Below are 22,944 nucleotides of genomic sequence, written 5' to 3'. Positions count from 1 at the left end.
AAAATATTTCAAGAACATTTTATTTATTGCTATTATTATATAGGTCTTACTGGAAACTCGTAGTATGAGGCCGGTAAATAAAGATTTGTAAAAAATAAAAAGTTGTCAGATTTACTGTAATGTAACGTAACTCAAACTATCGATCAATAAATACATTTTGCGGCATAAGACGTCATATATCACAATAGCTGATTTGTTGCAAGTAGCTGCTATAAATAGCTTTTCGACCAAAGCTCTGTATGTTGTATTCCCAATCAAAGTGGTTATTGAACGAGAGGCCGCGTCTGCAGTGGCGTGTGCCGCACAAAGTGTGCGATAAAGATACTATTATATTTTTATTACTTAAGTTGTCACGAACTAGACAGCCTTGGATCTAAATGTTGCTCCTAAATAAAGTGAAAATGTGAGTAGTTTGTTTGTTTTTGAATTTCGCGCAAAACTACTCGAAGGCTATCTGCTCTAGCCATATTTAGCAGTGTAAGACTAGAGGGAAGGCAGCTAGTCATAACCACCCACCCCCAACTCTTGGATTATTCTTTTACCAACGAATAGTGGAATTGACCGTCATATTATAACGCACCCAAGACTGAAAAGGCGAGCATGTTTGGTGTGACGGAGATGCGAACCCGCGACCCTCAGCTTACGAGTAACACACCTTAAACCACCTGGCCATGCGGGGCCGCATGTGAGTTGTTTTCTAAATTCAGGATGTTTGAAATGATTTTCAGTAGATAAAAATCCATCCCAGAGACTGAACTGAAACATATATAAATGTTATTTTACAAACTTGTGTCAGTTTAAAAATGATTTTCTCGGTATATCCCAGGTTATTTCACGGGGAGTCAGGAGGACGTGTGTTTCAAGGACATTTCATTCTAGAACAGTTTGCGTACAATGATAAAAATACACATTAATTTTTCTTTCTCTTTTGTAGCAAATGATTAGAAGTATTCAGTAATTTTATGTACTATATTACTTCAGTTTAATATGCTTCTAACTACTGTGCTTTATATAACATATTTCTGTACACAGGTCACATTCCAAGAGGATGAGCAGGAAATTAATGAATTACAAAAATGCCTCCTGTAGTCCACCTTTATTGAGAAATTATTGAACAGAACAAATATTTTACTGGTGACAAGATAATAAAGAGGCCCGGCATGACCTGGTGGTTGAGGCACTCGACTCGTAATCCGAGGGTCGCGGGATCGAATCCCCGTCACACCAAACATAACCTTTTAGCCGTGTGGGCGTTATGATGTGTCGGTCAATCCCACTATTCGTTGGTAAAAGAGTAGCCCAAGAGTTGTCGGTGGGTGGTAATGACTAGCTGCCTTCTCTCTAGTATTGCACTGCTAAATTAGCGATGGCTAGCGCAGATAGCCCTCCTGTAGCTTTGCGCGAAATTAAAAAACAAACATAATAAAGTAAAATAAAATCCCACATTATTCTGGTAGGTAGATTCAAATACATAGCAAGAAGATTGATTATCTTCAATGTATCGTTGTATTATTAATGTTTTACAGCTAAGCATCGTAGCAACTTGTATAATCAGAGGTCTATTCAACTTGGAGGTTTTGTAGTGTTTTTTGTGACTGCAGTGCCTAGTAGCATACTTTGCATGCTCTAGTACTTTGCTTTAGATAGCTACTTTCATGATTTTTTAAATTCTTAAGTGAAAAAAGTATTCTAAGAGAATCATTTTGTCATAATTCGAGCTAAATTTACGCTGATGTAACACCTGATTGACTTATCATTTGTCACTTTGCCTTTTTTTATTGGTAATACTTTGTATAAATCGTCGCTTAACAACGAATTATTACCTGATTGTTCTTAGGCCGTTAACGATGTTTATGTTGTACGCTCAATATTCATATTGATTTGTTAAAAAGGGTTATTTTTTAATAACTTCGGTGATACAACAGTAATACAGTTTAATTCACAAGTTTCATGAGATTACCGTGTTTCTCCGAAAATAAGACAGGGCTTATATTAATTTTCACTCCAAAATATGACACTAGGGCTTATTTTCGGGGGATGTCTTATTTTGATATATTAAAAAAATGAAGTTACAAAGTAAAACTATTAAACTAACCATTTAAAATAAACTATTATTAAACTATTAAACTAACTGATTAATACTTACACAAACTAATTAACTAACTATTAAACTAATTAATAAATTAATTTTTTTTTATTTCTTTCCTCTTCCTGCCACTCTTAACTAGGGCTTATTTTAAGGGTAGGGCTTATATTAAAACTATCCCCAAAAATCACACTAGGTCTTATTTTATGGGTAGGTCTTATTATCGGAGAAACACGGTACGTTATCGTCAAAAGCGAAATACAATTTTCCAAGTAGTGTTTCAGCTAAGTCTCACGTTACTTCTATGAATTAGGCCTAATGTTTGCATTGGACTACAAATAGCCGTATTATTACTAATGTTATAGAGTCAATTTTCAAAAAGATCATTACTGAATAAATTTTAATATTATATATTATTTTGGTATTTTAACACATATATTACCTACTTGGTCTTATAACTTAGAGAAAAAATAAACTTTTGTTACAACCAAATATCTTTTATCCTTTAACTTCTTAATCAGTGGTTTAAACTGTAGTTTACTTCTTTTAACTATGTATGCAACTATAATTCAAACACCAGCTATGTCTCGTGTTTTGCCGTTCCCTAAGGTTAATAAGTTAATTATAACTTATTTAATCAAATATATATTGAAGCATAGTTATTAACTTGAGAAATTTTAGATTTTTCTCTAGGACTGTGTCGTCATCTACTGTAGAGAAATGTTTATAGAGTAAAATATATTCGGGACATTTCGGTCACCAGATTTTCGTGTGAGTCAGAAAGTCACTGCCATCAGTACCGATGTGCAATGCACCACATGTCTGTTTCATGTGAGAAATTCAACCACTTATTGGGTTTCAGTAGTGAAAACTAAAACTGTATTACGAGTGTTCCAGTAGCTTTGACAGTCTTAAAAATTCCTCATAATTTTAATATCCCTTCTAGTATATATATTTTATTTCCTGTCATCGTGGGACTTTCGTCTCATAAAAGTTAACACATCATCATCGAAATCTACATCTTCAGGCAGATGGTAATTAATCTAGTCTTATCAGACAAGGAAGTCTTGTTGTCCAATGTCCTGTGGAAACATGCAGTTTGTTCCCTCAATATAACCTCTGCTAGTACAGCGGTAAGTCTACAGATTTACAACGCTAAAACAGGGGTTCGTTTCAACTCGGTGGCCTCAGTAGATAGCCCGATGTGGCTTTGCTATAAGAAAAACACACACACTCTCCCCCAATATAAATCACTTTATTAAGAAACATTTAACAAAGATTTTTATCATTCATACGAGGGCTGTTCAAAAAATACACGGACTGTTTGAATTGAGCTGCTCCAGTTGGTTCAGGGGAATCCGCTTGGTGTCGCTAGGTTCGCACATATCAGGTGATTACGACGCCATTTCCCGATTGCAGACATCTTCATTTGTGTATTAGCTACGCGGTTTTAAGTGAAGTGCGATTTTTTCGTTTGGCGGATTTCAGAATGAATGACCTGAAGGAGCAACGACTTACTGTGAAATTTTGTGTTAAACTTGGAAAATCTGCGACTGAAACTTTTGCTATGCTTAACACGGCTTACGGTGATGTTGCTATGAAGCGTACGGCATGTTTCAAGTGGCATGAACGTTTTAAGGATGGTCGACAGTCCATTTAAGATGATGAGCGTCCTGGACGTCCTTCCACGTCAACTGACGACCCACACGTCGACAAAATCATCACCCTGGTGCGGGCAAATCGACGTCTGACTGTCAGGGAGCTTGCTGAAGAGCGTGGGATATCAGTTGGATCTTGTTACGAGATTTTGACCGAAAAATTGAAGATGCACCGCGTTGCCTCGAAATTTAGCCCTCAGAACTCGTGAGTTTTTGGCCAAACACTCGATCACTGTTCTTCCCCACCCCACCCCCTATTCACCTGACCTTGCTCCTTGCGATTTTTTCTTGTTCCCCAAACTCAAAAGACCCTTGAAAGGAAGAAGATTTGAGACGATTCCCGAGATTAAGGCAAACGACGAAGGAGCTGAAGGACATTACAAAAGAAGCGTACCAGGACTGTTTCAACAAGTGGAAACACCGTTGGGATAAGTGTGTGCGTTGGGGAGGAGAGTAGTTTGAAGGGGTCCCAGACCTGTAACTTCTATATAAGGTACATTTTGTTTTATGACGTCAGTCCGCGTATTTTTTGAACAGACGTTTGTTCTTGTTTTTGGAAACATCATAAAATAGCCTTTGAGTCTAATTGGTCCTAAATGTATTTACAACAATGACTTTTTTAACAGGAAAGTCTGAGATATTTTCTACTTGCTTAATTGAAATGTGGATCTTTCTTGACTTCCAAACTTCCATGGTGATTGACTTTTATATGGTGTTGTCAAAATAGCTATTAAAGTAGTGAGTCTTGTTTCTATCTAGCGATTTAGAAGCGCACTTGTGAAAACAGCGTTGATTCAATCCTATCTTCAGTATTACGTACCTCTATAATATGAATACTACTTGGACTTTTTATTAAATAGTAAGCTAGTTCAGAATTATTCAGTTGTTCTAAGTTAGGGGCCATCCAGTGACTCAGCAATACGTTTGGTGACTTTAACATATAATGACGCGGAAAACCGGGTTTCGATAACCATGATGGAAACTACGAAAAGACATTAAAAGAAACGGTTTGAACAGAAAAGGAATGTACGAGCAATGCATCATACGTGTTATGTTGGCTAGAAAAATTTATTGTTCTACTGGTAAAAATACCAGAACTGACTGTAGGTAGTATACGATAGAAGCGCCTTAAAAACGGGGCTGAACAAATAATATACCACATTTTTTACTTCATGGTGGATAAGAATATGGTTGAACAAAGAAACCATAACGTCATCATTTTCTAATGGCGTGAGAACATGGTGAACAAACAAACCATCAGCGTGTAATTTCCTGGTCTCCACGAGATCAGTGCTTGAAAAAATAAAGTTCGTTATCTGCTTCTCGGGAAAAAAGAAAGTAAATGATCAGAAAGCAGATCTGGGTTATTATGAAGAATTAGAGAACAGCGACATAAAAGAGAAGCTTTGAAAGAAAAAAACAGTTAATAAAAAACACTTCTTGAGAAAAGCCTGCTTGCAGTAAAAGGTATGTACCAAAACACCAGGAAAATACTTTAAAAATAAAGAGAGAAAAACAGACTAATGAAAAAGTGGTGACACACAAAATCGATATAAACGAGCAAATGAACATAAAGAAATAAATGTGTAGATAGAAAAGTTAAAAACAACTATATAAAAGGCACGTAAGATAATGTAGGGTAGATTAGCCAACATGTTTGCGCACGGTGAAAGTTCAAGTGGGAATCTGTCATCTGTCATTATACTTGGCTGTAATTGTTTAATGGATAGAACTTCTAATGCGGGATGGTGTGATGCCAAGAGTACTGTCGGTGATCTTGAATTGGCAAGTTAATCGTATTCTAAGGGTATACTTTTTTACATTAGCTTTGATATCTACTGTACCTTTCATGTTTGTGTTTAGTAACACTTGTCTTCTGAGTCTATTTCAGACTAAATAGTAATAGTGATCACATTAACAATTAGAAATAAAATAGTAACTATTCTGAAAAAGTAATATATTCCTGATTTAAAAATAATCCCTCAACCTGCGAATATGTGCTAGAAAAGGATTCTGTTCTGTAAACTTAAAACCTCTTGTTATAGATACATGTTAAGTTGGAACTTTTCCAGTTTTATAGTCTTGGTATTTTTCGTAAGCATTTTTCTATGTGTTGTTTTTATTAAGGAAAGTTATATTTTTTACATGCCATGGTGAAGTTCCTTTTTTTTCTGTCACTTTCTTGAAGGTTCTAGAGATGTAGGTTTATTCGCATGGTTTCTTTTCCGATATGTGGGCGTTGCTGCAGATCGTGTTCTGTTTTGAAAGGTAAATTCCAAGCGAAAAATATTGTTCTATTCATGATTTGGCTGAATAAATGACGACACGAGGGAGAGTAATTTTAGGATTTTAGTTTTTTATAAATCTTACTATCGTGTGCATGTGTATGACGTTGTGTGTTCTTAGATTACTTTCACTATCTACGAAAATAGAAAAGGAGAAATCGTTTTAAGGCTTTTTTATATTCTAATGTATTCATGAATAATTTGTTTTACTTATGGTTGTGCAAATATTTTACTTATTCTTTTGATTCCATTTATTCTTTCGATTCCCCTCTGTGGACTCAGCAAACAGCTCGATGTGGCTTTGCTATAAGAAAACACACACACACATCATTTATTCTAGAACAGGATTTTACAACCAGGAATGCATCGAAGAGGCCTATGAAAGGTCCTTTTTCGCCAAGTATTGTTAAGAGAAAATGTCGTATGCACACTTCTTATAGGAGGTATGAGAGGGCTTCCTTAGGGGGTGCGAGGGCCACAGAAAGTTGGGGAACCACTGTTCGAAAAAGAACAGTCATTGGTGCTCAACGAAGCGAATATTAAATTAAACAACAACTATATAGAAATATTTGTTAAATGTCTTTCGATGATAGAACGTGGAAATTTTATATATAAATAAATTGATTTTCCCCAATTAGGTGATTATTACAAATTCCCGAATATGTTTTAAAGTTTCAAAGTAATTGTTATATTTTTTCTCTTATTTATAATCTACTGATTTAAACTCGTCAGATTATGAAACAATTTTATTTATTATTTACGTTCGATAGTTCTTTTTAGTGATTAAAACTTATTTTTCAAATTAATCATTTAATAAGTGGTTGAAATATGTTCTTGAAATCATTCTATGCTCTTAGGTTTTATCAAACACCTCTCCGTGATATGAGACCACATTGATCTTACAGAAAACAACATACCTATTATCAAATGAGCACTAAATATCTCGTCATTTAATAATTAAATAAAAAACAACACTCTCCGTTTCTTTTGTGTAATCTGGTGACATCACTGGGATAACTTTCTGATTTTCTCTTCAGTGTATGTATGTGTATTACTGAGTATACATTTCAAACTGTTCATATTTTTATGAATGTGCACATGCGTGATGTACAAACCAAGATTATATTACGACAACGAGTACGATTAATTTTACAAAACGTTTGGGGAACTGTGTTTCAAACTGCTTGATGTGAAATAGCCTACAGAATTTCAAAGTATGTGGCTTAAGTGATATATCTACGTAACACGTTAGTATGAGTGATTATGTGAATAATACAGGAAATAAGTAAATATTTGTAGATTTGTACTGCGGAGCATATATTTGTTCATAAAACAGATAATCAACAAAACAGTTGTTTGGATAATGTAATTAAACCACTTAAAATGGATTAGTTTAGAATTTATATCAACAAAACGCTATTTGTCATAACCCAGGCTCATTTGGTTTTTAATGTCAGTTTTCCTGTGGTCAAGTAAAGTAAGTAGTCTAGTACCTGTTTATCAGGTGCAATTAATAAAAGTTGTCCAATGGGATGAAACTAGTTTGAAGTTTACAATTAAAACACTAACAACCTTACTTGTATATATATGTATTATTTCTGGCAGTTATCTCTGTTTTGTTAGTGTATGTTTTTCTTTGTTCGTTTGATAAATATGTTATTGGCAGCTTGTTAGAGCAGAAGAAGAAAACCATGCTTTCTCAGAAATGTTGAACAAATAGAATATTTCTTATTTGTTGTATTAATACATATGTTCTATTTGTTTAGGGCAGCGTATTCCACACTTTCTCGATTCACTGCGCTTTTAGTTTCTTCACAATTTTTTCACGGCGTCCCTGGGCAAAAAGAAAAACCTAACAGTTCCGTTTATTAAGTAGTTAAGTCCAAACAACGTAATACTTAATAACCTAACATCTTAGTAGCTGTTTGAAAGAATAATACACATAAATTGAAAGTAAAAACAATATTTTTATTTTATTTTTAAATAACCACCATTACTAATGAAATGTATGCGCCTGTTGAGCACTGCACAGCTTCTCAAACTTTGGAATCAGATTGGACACCACCACCTTCTTTTCCTGTTTCATATTAATTTTCGCGTGGTACTTGTTTTTTATCACAGCAGCCGCCGCCGAAAACCCAGCATTGCAAATGGAATTGGGATTCACTGAGCTTTAGCACTTAACAGTGGGTATTCGTCTTTTACTGCGATCTAAAACTCAGTTAGTTCAATGCTGCCAACTTTTGTTTTTAAAGTCTTGTCAGAAGACAGCTCAATAAGATTTTCTTCTTCTACAGAGGTAAATTCAGATGGGGCTTTAGTCTTGAATGGGTCTTGGATCCATGCAAACTTCTCCATATCTTCTGGAAAGTAATTTTCAAATAAGTCACTGATCTGTGTTAGATGCTTTCAAAAACAGATTTTAGTTCGTGTTTCAAATCAACTTTATTGGATGTCACCAACTGCTGTAACAGGGGGAAACAGTCTTTGCCACAATCTTCATTCATTTTTCTTCTTTATAGTAGTAACTTTTTGCAGAAGGCTGAAACCTTCTCTGCGAGTTTCAGAATGTGTGTGCTGCTTCCCTGAAGAGAGAGATTCAACACATTCAGTTTTTAGAAGAGATCGCACATTGTGCTAATATTGATTAAAAATAATTTTTAGCACATTTGTTCTTCTTCTTCGAGATAAGAGTAGAGTTTCTGTCATAATTCGAACACACAACATTACATTCCCACGGGAGAGCCATCAGGAGCTGAAGTAGTACAACAAAGATATGTGCTCTGATCCCATATCCTCACACAGTTTTTTTTTAAAGCCTTGCTTTCTGTGGCCGCGGTTTTACAAAGTTCACCACTTTCAACACAGTTTCCAAAGCTGGATTCAGCGGAGGACTCGTGTTTTAATGCAAAGGCTTCCCTGAGGATAATGCAGTGGATCCACAGTGCATCAAGAGCTTTGTTTCTTATGAGTGCTTGCAATCAATCCTCCATAACAGCCGGACATACAGTGACCACCATCGGTATAGACGCCAACGCACTTAGTCTAGTCTAAGTTGTTTTCACACATAAAAGTGTCAAGGAACTCAAACACGTATTGAGTCTTTGTACCTGAACTGATACTTTTACAAAAGAAAAGGTCTTCCACAATTTTGTAACCATCCACGAACCGTGTGTAGCAAATCAAATGAGCATTCTTGTTACTATCCGTTCGACTCGTAATCTAAGGGTCGCGGGTTCGAATCCCGGTCACGCCAAACATGCTAGCTCTTTCAACCGTGGGGGCATTATAATGTGACGGTCAATCTCACTATTCGTTGGTAAAAGAGTTGCCCAAGAGTTGGCGATGGGTGCCTTCCCTCTAATCTTACACTGCTAAATTAGGGACGGCCAGCGCAGATAGTCCTTGAGTAGCTTTGCGCGAAATTAAAAAAAAACAAAATTATTGTATAAAGGCACCTTTGAAAGCAGTCTTCCCGCAGATTCACCAACCATAATGTTCATCATATCCATTGCAGTCAGTAAAATCAGTTCTTCTGCGACGGTGTGAGGCTCTTTTTTCATTTCACGACTCCATATGCCACCTTGTAGGATACAAGCAAAGCATTGCTTGGTATTGATGCTTATTTCAAAAATGTACTTTTTGTTCTTTTAATTCTTTTAACTTTCTGGTAAAATAATCACGGGATTTACTAGCCATGATTGGTCTCTGAGTTGCGTTTTAGTTTACTTGGAAGCATACGCTCTGGAACCAAAACGTTTGAACATACTACACACTGCAGGCACTCTTCATAATTGACATCTATCGAAGTAAAACCAAAATCTAGATTACTATCGTCATATTTCCGTTTCTTCATAACTTTCCCACTGGTCTGTGGTTCACCATCCTTTTCTTTACTCTCACACTTCTCATTAATGTTCAAAAATATTTCAATTTTTATCCACAGGAACTAAAAATCAACAAAATAATTAACCTCGCAGACACTTGGTTACAACACCCTTCAGTTATTTCGATTATTGACGGACCCATAGAATCGACAGGTATTTATCTACAAAATCTAAAAAACGAGAAAGTTCGATAAGTTACTGGTGTAGCCGAAAGTACAAGCAAACAAAAACACATCTTAAACATTCGAGAACGTCATCGAAAGGAATGTAGCGCGATCTAATGTTAAAACTGTGAACTACTTCGAGCTAGTACTTCACGTTGTATCCAATAGATGTCGGTATTGTTGTGTTTCCCTTGAAAATTTGAAATATCCAGCCGCGTACAGTTTCGGAACCACTGTTTTAGGGTAAAATTAATGAAAAATAAATATTTTTGTGGCATAACCTCTAGTACTTTTTTCCCCTTTTCTAACATTCATCGAGGTTACATCTCGAGGTGTAATATACAGAACAGTTGTGCTCTTAGAATTTTTTTTTTTATCTGTGCAACTTCTCTATACTAGCGACTGAAACGGTGGAAATTACTTCTTTCTGGGTGTAACAAGGTTTAAAAACACCCATTGAAAAACCATTTCAAAAAAATGTTTCCAACAAAAGGAACACACCAGTCCTCTGTGGTTGAGTGACCACTAACTGGTACAAATTTAATTCAATTATTCACTGCTTTTAAGAATATAAACAGTAAAAAGTGAGTTTTATTAAATGATATGCAGTGGCTTAGCCCTCAGTGCTTCAGCAACAAGCCTAAAGATTTATAATGCTAACAAGTGGGTTCTTTGTCATCAAGAGATAGCCTATTGTTTAGTTTTGTGTTAAACTACAAACAAATGTTACTTAATTAAAAGGTGTAAAGGAGGTTATTTCGGAGTTTTACATTTCTATTAATAGTTAGGGCTTCTCTGACATGGTGACGGTTAGTAGTTACTAACGTGTTTAAAACTATGAAAGATTTATAACACAAATTCGTGTAAAAATAAATCGAGACACCTATATAAGTACTTCTTTTACTAATATATATTTTAGTGGTTTAGGTTAAAATATTGCCGGCTTCCTTTCCACTATGCGAGTTATTACTGAAACATGAACGTTATTAATTTCCATAACAAGTGTTAAACCTAATTATAAATTATGATTTATCTATTTTCGTCTATCAGTATATTTGGAATATAGGTTATGTCCTGTTTCAACAATAAACCTAAACAGTCGCGAATACACAATTTGTCAGGAAAGTTTATAAAATACACATCAGAAAAATTAAAACTAACTTATTTGTAGATCCAGAAGGCTCAGAAAGAGCCAAAAGTCTTGCTAGATCATGCGAAGCTTGTTTTGTTACTGAGTCTGGGGTGGTGTTTTGTATTTATCTAACCGAAGACTTTCAGTGAGATGATTGATTATATGATTTGTCCACTCGTCTGTTGATTTACTTTCCACAAAACATCTTATTTTAATCAAGTTTCTCAGGAGCTTTCGCTGTTGTTGTTAAAAGACCATGTTGACTTTGTTATTAAAGTGTCACCAACTCTAAACGTAAAATTAAGTATATGTGCAAAATAAGAGAAGCACAAATACACACACACAACAAAATACAACACATTCGTCAACACAATAATAAGACAAGGGAAGAGCTAGTGGCTTTAAGGATCACACTTTCTACTGATGGGTGTTTTTCATTGTTTGTTATTATAAAAATGTCTGCTTTATCCGAAAGTGATGAATGATGTAGCTTTAACGTATGATATTTCATTTAAAGCCGAAGTTTCAACTATCCATAATAAACAAGTACATAAAAAATCACGTATTTCGTTGTTACAGATTTGGAAATTCAAGCTGAACATGCAAGTGGAACTGTGCTATATATACAGTATCTATATTTTAAATGGTTGGCTCATGATACTAAAATTTAAACTTCGAAACCCCCTACCAGCGAACACAACACAGATATCAGCATGGCCAGGTGGTTAAGGCGCTCGACTCGTAATCTCAGGGTCGCGGGATCGAATCCTCGTCACACCAAGCATGGTGGTGGGGGGGTGATGACTAACTGCCTTCCCTCTAGTCTTACAGTGCTAAATTAGGGACGGCTAGCGCAGATAGCCCTCGAGTAGCTTTGCGCGAAATTCAAAACAAGATCAAACAAGTTTTATTTTGCCAACATTCATATTTTCACTGTTATCATCTCTAAAATAACCCTGTAGAAACTCGTTGATTTCACTGACCCTGTAAACACCATCACAAAAAAATCTAAATTCCCCTTTTTTCTTTCCATATTGCAATAGAAAACTAAAATTATTTATCCTAAGTATCCCTACATATCTTTATACTGAATTTTATTGTTTTACAATCGAAATTATCCGTCTCTAATGCCGGGAAAAGTTTACCAAATTAAATAATTATTTCTTGGACTTTAAAAACGTTAATTGTGTTGCACTGTTGGTTTGAATGAGAGTCGAAGCTCCTTACTTATACCCCCTCACGAAAAGTAATTGTTGAGTATTTCAGTCATGCTAAGAGCCGCTCAACTATAACATACGGTAATTCTACATTTTTCTTTTTTAAGCTACGTAACATCTTGAAATGTGAATGATAGTGTTATTAATTCCAAATAATTTTGTGTCGAAGATCCCGCCTACGAAATGAAATTCGGTATCAACATCAATCACGCCTTACTCTCGTTTTATTTTAGTGAGTTTCTCGTCATCACGAATTAATCATGTCTGTTTTCCCGTAATTTCAAAAGTGAAACTTGAGCTTTGCCTGTGTGCGCAGCTTTTCCTCAGAGAGACAAACGAACTCTCGGATGGACACCACAATTTACAATTTTCTAATCAATAATACCGCGATGCGTGTTTTAAACCACTCAGCGATAATGCAAAACTACATGCGACAATATCTCATGAAAAAATAATATAATCAAGTCTAATTTGATATAATGAATTTCTGATTTCAGATTTTAGTTACACTTATTAAAATAAGTGAAAAATATCTTTGTTTGTTTGTAACTGAGCACAAAGCTACACAACGGGCTATCTGAGCTCTATCCACCACGGATATCAAAATCCGGTTTCTAGTGGTTTGAATATGCATGAAAACACGTTTGGTCTTGTTGTTTTACTCTATGTGGGTGAAATTTAAGACTACCTTTTAGCCAAGATGATACTAGCACATTAAATTGTAAATAATAACAAACAACCTTCAATAACTATTGTAATTTAACTGGTTTTCTAGCTAAGATGTGCCTTAAAATAATTCCCTTAGCTAATTTATCTGGGCTGGGCGGTAGCAATTCGTAGTCTGAAGATGTAGTAACATGAAGTCTGTATTGAGATCACCTTAGCATTATACGTCAAACTGTAAATGAAAACTGTTTTTATTAGTTATAAAGATCTAATAGAAAACATAAGAAAGAGAATGGTTGGCAGTTTGTAAAAAGAGAGGATGCTACAGTTGGGCGTGGCAAGTGGGTCTGAATTTTTAAGTTTATGTTTCGTAAACAAACAAGATTAGATGCTATGAAAAATAGTAATATTTACACTGTAATAAGTAATTTATTTTAAATACAATGTGTTAGGAGTGTTGAAAAATTCGAGGATAAGCAAAATGTAACAAACAAATGTTACGATTTTCGTACAAGTCGAGAAGGAATATTTATTTAAATATTTCCTTTTAAAATCAACAAAGCAAAATTATATAATATTAACTAGGTTTTTTACCAAGTTTATTCGTATAGACTAATAATTAAGTGGTTTCGTTATATTTTAAATATAACTCTGTGAAAAGGTCATGAAATGCACGTTTTGACCTGTCCCTAGAGAGAGGGGGCATTGAATGGTTTAACGGATTTAATATTATTTTAATATCTCTGTTTGTTTTAGTTTAATATATACTAAAAATGTATGTAACATATATTGTTGAATGTGTATTGCCTGTTTTCTAAGTCCTGTCTGTTTCTAAATTTGTAGAAAATTCTCGAGTGTAGGTATCAACAATGTATATATGTACGTAAATGCCAGTATCATTGCAGCTGACTTTTCGAGAATCTCTCCTGATGAGTATGAAAGGTAGTCATCGCAACACGCGTAGAAACAGTTTTATAATATTGTTGATATGCTAAAGTCAGTAAACTATAAACTTCGCAAGTTATAATTGTGATAGACGCTTATTAATAACTATGAATAACCTTGTAAAATGAAATTCAAATTTAAGATATTTAAAAAGATCAATACTGTAAAATAATGTAAAGTTAACTATGTTAACCAAATCAAAAACAAAAAGAAACCTTTATAGAGGAGAATATTATATAATAAACTTCATATCATATTATGAAGAAAATTAAATACTCTGGATAACATAGCACTTATCAATACACGTGTGTATATATATATATACACCTTGACGTTCTATCTCCCTTCCATACTTGTGTGTATAAAGGATGAAATATTGATTCATAGCAGTAAATAAACACATAGATATAAATTACACAATTTAAATGATGACAAGTTACAAAATGTCTACAAAATTAACTTACATCTAGAGATTTAGGTTTCACTCCTTTTATTTAAACTCACAGATTTTCCAGTGTTGCTATTGTTTCGTGGTTGCTTGCCATTACAGTTTGCGGAATTTAAATAGTTTTTAATGTTCGAAATTTATAAGCGTTTCCGATCAAGTATCTGAAGTTCTCAATTAATAAGCGTTAAGCACCGTTATAGCTTTCGAGGTTTATAGCACACCAATTAAAGCAAACTAATAGTATATACTGTTTCTTAGGGCATCGCGTTGATTACATTTATAGCCGTGAAGAGAGCTTGTAGAGAGCTCAGCATGCACAACAATATAGACGATACAGTAGTGTTTACATTTATGTACGAAATTCAAAAACAATCAAACAACTCTTTTCCCAGCCAATCGTTTCACAATAATAATGAAACTAAGTCTGATGTTAAATAAATATTAGGAAGAGGAACATTAACAAAGTCACATTCAATACTTTGAGCAATACAATACTCACCAGTGGTAGAACTCTAGTCCAAAGATGATATCCCTTCTAACAGTGTCACGCAGATATACAGCAGAATACGTATGCGTATGGGACTGGCATTGCTATTTGTCAAAGATACAGAACCAACAGACACGAAAAGTTTAAATTCCTCCTTGATTACATTAGCCTTTATATCAGCGGTCAAATAAACAATATCGAGTGATCTAGTGTAACTACGTCCAAATGTGGACACGAACGCATTGGGTGTTGCCTTTTTTCCTTTTTTTTCAAACACCAATAATTGGAAATATATAACATGACCAAGTTTCTTCTATAAAAATGGCAGACACGCAGTGATGGTTTTGGTAAAGTTTTTATTCTGTCTGTCAGAATATTTCTAACTAGAGGAGCTGAGTTTTTAGAAGAATCCTTAACTTTGGTGAATTGAACAGATACAGATTTTTGTCGAAATTATAGGAATTTAGTTTCATGAAAAGTAGTTTTATGCGTTAAAAGTGTAACAATTGGAAAGATCAGGTGCTTCCTGTAGTGCTTCAACTTTCTTTTCATCCAAGTAAATTTTAAAGTCGTCCCGTGCAGAATGCTTAAAGCCCTCAATTAGAAATTGTCTTAGTTTGTCGAAACTGTTGCTAATATTCATAGAATTACACCATCGATTAAAATAAACCTCTTTTTCATGGGCATACTCCATATAAGTTTGATTATCTTGCTTGTATTAAATTCTAATCTCTTAGTGATAAGCCTCTGATACTAATTCCTATGCTTTGAGATTAGTTTGTTAACCTTAGAATAATTCATACATTATTTAGAAAGAGTTGCATAATTTTTTTGTGTTTTGCCAATTAAAATACTTTGTAATAATAATAATGACCATTTTTGGTGAGCTATTTCATGCTTTTGGCAACCTTCTCAAAATGTTGAACAGTGGTACTTTAACATATCGTTTAAGTTCAAAGTTGTCATTTTGCTTTGGACGATCATAGTTGAGTCAATTTTCATTTCTTTCAGCCTAATTTTGTTTTCAGCTTTAGTGTAAGCTTTTTTTCGGCTTGGAGACGTTTATTTTCTTTTTCAGCTTCGATACGAGCTTATTCAAGCTCAATTTGTTTGAGTTTTAGCTGGAACTCTAATTTATTTTTATCACTTAACCCTGATCGACCAGTTGGAACACTAGAATTTTTCCTAATATTTCTTCAGACAAAAACCATCATGGACTAGCATTTCAATAATACCCTTTTCAGTCATTTTTTCTCATTGTTTCGTAACCTTTATTTCTAAATCTTTGCTATTTCGAACAATTCACTTTTGTTATATCTACCTAGTTGTTTCACGGAAGAAAATTTTGATAATCAAACATAATGAACTGTTGTTGGCACTGATGAATATAAATTGAATTATGATTTGAGTTTGAATATAGATCGAATTTTGTTCCATATTCAGATCTCTGACACGAGCTCCCAGCTTATTAAGTTATGTATTAGAATTTCAAATAGCCTAAAGCTGACTTAAATTGTTGTTTAGATCTTAAAGTTAAATGTCAATATATATCCAATTTATGATACCTCCTAATAAGATTGATACATACAGTTTTCTTTTTTGATACAAATATATGTTGATATACAAACAGTAACACAGTTTACAATAATGGTTATTACAAATAATGATCTATGTACAAAATGTTTACGAACTTACCAACAATAACGAGTTTTTTTCTGCTCTGGAACTTTCTTAATATCTTATCGAGGGTTCGAATGAGCGAATTAATTTCAGTTTGATATTGGTACAATTCACTTAACAGGGAGCTGACTAACTCTGCTTTATTTGTTTATCTCACATCGAACTGATTACCACTGAAGTAATATAGTATATTTGTGAAAACATTAATTCCCGGTATGAATCTGCTGAAGTTAAACGGTTTGTAATGTTTGAAATTTAAAAACGTTCCTGATAATAAGCATTAATCACAGTTATAGTTTCCGAGGTTTATAGTACATCAACTATAGCAAATAAATAATATATACTGTCTCTTGGAGCATCACGTTACTTACATTTATAGGTGTGAAGACAGTTTCTAGAAATTTCAGCCTGCACAGCAATATAGACGATACACTAGTGTTACTTATACATATATAACGTTGATTTTTACACACGAGAATGTTCTACAACTTCAGTGAATAGGCAGGAATTTCGTAATGCAGATTTAACAGTGTAAGTTATGTACATTTCTAAATATAAATTCAACTTAAGCAAGCATCTATATTAAAACAGATATATGTCACAAATGCAGGCGTTGGCTGAATTTTAATTCGTCAAAAGTTCAGTAAAGTGCAGCGATTAATGGGAATCATAACATGTATCCCCGATAATTTCTTGGGTTTCTATGGGTCTATTCATGACCCATTTCTTGTAGATGTGCTGCCCTTTATTGCATATGCTGAACAAATTTCACACACTTTGACCTTTCCATCTGGTCTTATTTTCCCTCCCACTATTAAGTTGTCATATAGACAGTGCTAGGTTCCATTAATAAGGAGTGGGTTCAGACTACAACAGGTTTCTACATACTAAATCGCATTTGGTCAGGCAACACTACTAATTACTTTCGACCTTAGTCTCCAAAATAGTTCTGTTGCCTTTCTTCAGGGTACTCTTTTCGTGTACAAGTTGTGCACTAGTCTTTTGTATAACTTACAAAATGTTTAACGGATGATTGTTAACTTTCCACTTCTACTATCATACTTACGGTCTGCATTTTCGTGCTTTAATGTTATACCTTATAATAAAACAAACTTTAAAATATTCAGTAAAACTGTATAGTTACTAAAATTATTTTAACCTGTATGATAAAAATATTCAAACAATCAAACAAAACAATAGGTTTTGGTTGGGTTTGAATTTCGCACAAAGCTTCACGAGGGCTATCTGCGCTAGCCGTTCATAATTTAGCAGCGTAAGACTAGAGGGAAGGCAGCTAGTCACCACCACCCGCCGCCAATTCTTGGACTACTCTTTTACAACGAATAGTAGGATTGCCCATCACATTACAAGGTCCCCACGGCTGCAACGGCGAGCATGTTTGATGTGATAGGGGTTCGAACCCTCGACCCTCGGACTACGAGTCGAGTGCCTTAACCACCTGGCCATGCCGGGCCCATATTCGTCATGATATTTAAGATACTCTCAATGAATTTTATTTAATAATCGTAATTACTTTCCTTCATGAATATTGTGACTTGATCCACTTGAAATATTTTTTGCATTGCTTTGTTTGATATATATTAACCCAGATGCAACTTTTTTATAAAACCCCACATAAAACAGTGTGTCGCTTTATTACTGGCTCGGCATGGACAAGTGGTTAAGGCACTAGACTCGTAATCCAAGGGACGCGGTTTCTAATCCCCTTCATACTAAAACATACTCGCCTTTCTGCCATGGTGGCGTTATAATGTGACGGCCAATCCCACTATTCGTTGTTAAAAGAGTAGCTCAAGAGTTGGCAGTGGGTATTGATGACTAGCTGCCTACCCTCTAGTTTTACACTGCTAGCGCAGATAGCTCTCATGGAACTTTGCACGAAATTCAAATTAACCAACCTCTTTATTAGTATTATTTCTTCTATAAAAGCTCATTATTTGAATAGTATTAAAGAAATTAACAGGTGCACTGTATTTTCTATTAATATTGTGAAACCAGTTATCACAGTTAACCTTATACTCATCAATTATTAATTTCGAGAAGAAACTTTTTTACCATTATGATCTTTGTGTAATGAATTTGTGTTATGCAAGATCACACATTTATGTGTATATATATTGCTATATACATATATAACCGCTATTTATTGCCAAATACTGTACAGGGTTTATAAGAAATTACTTCCAGCTTCCACGTGAATTACTTCAGTAACCTTGAATTACATTCTGAGGTTACAAGGTGACTAAGAATAAATTTCAAGGCCATATTTGAGTTTGCAGACCCTGAAAACCTACTTCTAGGAACCCCATTATCTTAGGTGATTTAATATACATGTTTTAGCCCATTTATTAATGTGCTAGAGATCTATACTTTCCCAAGGAAGGATTCATACGTGAAAAAAATATTAACATGTTTCACTGTCCTGGTTCCGTAGCTCATGAATCGCAAGTGCCACATATAAGATTATAAAGCAAATATGTGCAGCGAATGTATAGAGATAAAAGTGAAAAATTATATTTTAGATTATTTATGTAGCAATAAATTTTATAGTAGAGAATTGGTTGGTGTGTTTTTACTTGATACAAAGTATATTGCAAGATAAGATTGAAATACTATTCATAAAATGGAAATATAAATGTTTTAAAGGGTGCGTGTTATGAAAGAAATTTGACTTTTGGAAATAGATTAGAATATTTTCATACCACCATATTATTATACCTGAGCTATAACTTATGTTATACAACGTCTTTTAATTCGTAATAAAATAGAAAGGTCTCGCATCAAATACGATTTTTGTGTTTACCTATACATATGTATACACTGTTTAACTTGCACTTTCAGAGTGGTTTCATATTGCAGTTTTATCCTGTTTTGTAGAAACTTTCAATGCAAACAGTATTAAAAGGGATTGGCAAATGAAATTCTCTGCATGTCTTAATAAATGTAGTATTTCACTATCCCTTTTAAGAAGAAACTTTATAATATTCACTTCTGTCTCTTTATCAGGCTAACAAATCGTAGAAGAATTGAATAAAAAAGGTGAATGAAAAATTATCAATTTTTTCTGCTTAATTGTTTGAAAATTTGTGATTTTACTTAAACTACAATTGTAACCTCCAGATGGCTCAGCTCGTTTTAAAATTCATAGTTCGATTCCTGCGATGGGTATAGCACAGATAGTTATTTGTGCAGCTGCTTAAAAACGTCGTACATTTAAAACCATAATACGTTCACATTTGTATTTACGCGCGTTAGAAATATAAGTTAAAAATTAAGACCATGTCATTTTTCGATAATTTACTCTTGCCCCGGACCTGAGACTCCCGAAGTTATTGTAACTGCTAGCCTTTGCGATTATTTGGTTGAAAAATTTAATCACTAATGTAACGGATTTAATATATGTATTTTTCACTATCTGTGTTTGTTTCAGTTAATACATATTTAGAAATGTATATAATTTATATATATTAAATGTGTATTGTGCGCAGGTCGCGCCTGTTCTCTAAATTAGTAGAAAATTTTCGAGAGTAAGAATCAACAATATTTGCTTATTAAAGTACTAGCGTATCTTGGAATACTGTTGGTCCAACTAAATTTTTTAGAACTTTGCCTAAAGATTGGAAATGGACGCGCCAAGAAACATTTTCATTATATTGCTGGTCAGATACAGTCAGTATATGATAAGCCTCGGAAGCAATAATTGTGATAAACGTTTATTACTCGGTAAGCAACAAATATTTGACCAGAAACGTTTATAATTTCCAACATTAAGAGCCATTCAACTTCAGAGAATTAACTTGGGATGTTAATATTTCTACGAAGACATTGTGTAACTTGGACAATGAAAAACTTATGTTTGTCTATGAAAGAGAGTTAACTTGGGATGTTAATATTTCTACGAAGACATTGTGTAACTTGGACAATGAAAAACTATGTTTGTCTATGAAAGAGCTAGCTTACTTCGCCGTCAAGGATTGATTCGCTGTTCGTAAAGCGTCGATAAAAGATTTAGTTCTAGACCAGATAGAAGACAGCATTGTTTGTAAAACTATGGTATATCTATCTATCTATACTATTGTATAATTATTATGTGTAATAAGTATTTATAATAACTGCTATTATCAATTATATTGTTATTTTTATATTAACATATATTTGTGTTAAGAAAGGTAATTGTGTGTATCAATCTTGTTGGCAAATATCAAAAATTTGATACACATGGACATTCAATTAACTTCTAAGTTTCAATTAAAATTTCCAGCTACTTGAAATCATAATGCGTAAGCCATATAACAATAAATCGGAGATTCGTCCGAGATAAATTATAGTACGTAACAGTCTGGAGTGACGTCACTCAGGGTAAATAAGACCACTCACTGTGGCTTCTTTATGCGTGGAAAACTGTCGGTGTGTTTATGTTAAAGGCCCGGCATGGCCAAGCGTGTTAAGGCGTGCGATTCGTAATCTGAGGGTCGCGGGTTCGCATCCCCGTCGCGCCAAACATGCTCGCCCTCCCAGCCGTGGGGGCGTTATAATGTTACGGTCAATCCCACTATTCGTTGGTAAAAGAGTAGTCCAAGAGTTGGCGGTGGGTGGTGATGACTAGCTGCCTTCCCTCTAGTCTTACACTACTAAATTAGGGACGGCTAGCACAGATAGCCCTAGAGTAGCTTTGTGCGAATTTCAAAAATAAAGAAACAAACAAAAGTGTTTATGTTAAAACATTTTTATTGTTACTTTCTGGACAAATTTAATTTGAAGTATCACGCTAACACTCCGGTAATATTACTGCCTGCAACACGGCCACACACGCCACAATCACGCCCACTAAAGCTAACATTGCCAGCACCTGCTCGTACGATTACTGACTCTTCAGCACAGTTCCTCTGTAATCCTTGCTGATCCGAATTTTTTTAAAATTCCTGACTCACATCTAGCATTAAAGTTAGGATTTAAATTCTTAAGTATATTTACTCACCATGAACATTAAACTTGCGTTTTAATTAAGTGGACTCTCAGCTTATCCTCGGTAAATAATTATAAAGTTTTAGATATTTTTATTTACTTTTTATATTAATTATGATGCAAAACGTACTTCCGCGAGCTGCACATTATATGTCAAAGAGCCGAGGTTTTGCTTCCCCTGCTGTATACAAAGTTTGAGCACAGCTAGCAGCAACTGGGTTTATGCCAGTGACACATCATGCACTTTTTCACAGCAATGTAGGTCGTCTCCGGTCACCTGAACAAATACTAGTGGCATGCAGGTTAAGCTGAGGTTTTAGCTTGTGTTTTAAGTGCAAGACAGAATTGTCAGCAACCATTTAGGTTTTTATAAACACACCACTAGATGTAGTAAAACAACAACACAACAAGTGTAAAAAATTTCATTTTCAACTATTATTTACCAATCATATACCCTTCACCTTAAATCAAATATACCAATATGTTTAATCCAGAATATTTATACTTTAGTTTGAGAAGTAAGACGTAAATAATTTAAAAATTATTCAAAGAGTGTCGTTACTGAGAGTAATTTAAAATTGAAGGGACTGAACGCAGCAAAATTTATCTAAGGCTAAAAAAACAACAAAGGGAAAAAGAAATGTTATTATTTGTCTTGTATGCATATGTGATCAACATATTTATTTGTTTTTATATTAAATACAATGATAAAAACTTTAGGATGTGTTCGAAGAAAACCTAAAGGCATATTCAAGTCTAAACAAAGATTACACAAAGTTGGCCTCGGTGGCACTAGGTGTTTAATTTTTGGCCTTTCAACTTTCGTTCTCAGATTTATGCTAATACTGGAGTTTGTTTTCTGATCAATAAAACTATAACTTGTATAAGAATGCATTATGGTTTTATGATATTGGCTAGCTAAATATTTCAATTTTACAATATAATTGAGCTGTGAAATAAGCTTAACACTCAATTAACCAATCACGATCATTGCAACAATCTTTATTCTTGCACAAGTCAATTTAGAGAAAGGAAACCACTGCAGCTGAAGTAAAGTATGTCAGTTATTTCTCTGATTTGTGACGTACACAGAATAATAAAACCATCTGCTGCTAGACTGAATGATCAAGCCCGAAGGTTTTTTTTACTAATAATAACATACATTACTTCACTGTATTTGATGTATCCGATAATACAGTTGTGTGTAGACACGTTATTTTATTTTTTAAAAAATCTTCTGTATTGAATCTTAATATAAGGTCAAGAGTTAAAGCAGCTTATCTATAGTGCCGAAAGTTGTCAG

General features: G+C 34.2%; 1 protein-coding gene across 12 annotated transcripts in view; it reads left to right on the top strand.

The window, feature by feature from the left end:
- The window catches only part of LOC143249246 (homer protein homolog 2-like), a 262,984-nt gene that overhangs the window by 62,727 nt on the left and 177,313 nt on the right, over nt 1-22,944 (top strand). The gene's annotated exons all lie outside the window — the stretch shown is intronic.

Source organism: Tachypleus tridentatus, chromosome 4 (genome assembly GCF_004210375.1).
Source record: "Tachypleus tridentatus isolate NWPU-2018 chromosome 4, ASM421037v1, whole genome shotgun sequence".
Lineage (NCBI taxonomy): Eukaryota > Metazoa > Arthropoda > Merostomata > Xiphosura > Limulidae > Tachypleus > Tachypleus tridentatus.
Note: the sequence above shows the minus strand (reverse complement) of the source record. Positions and strands in the feature narration are given on the sequence as shown.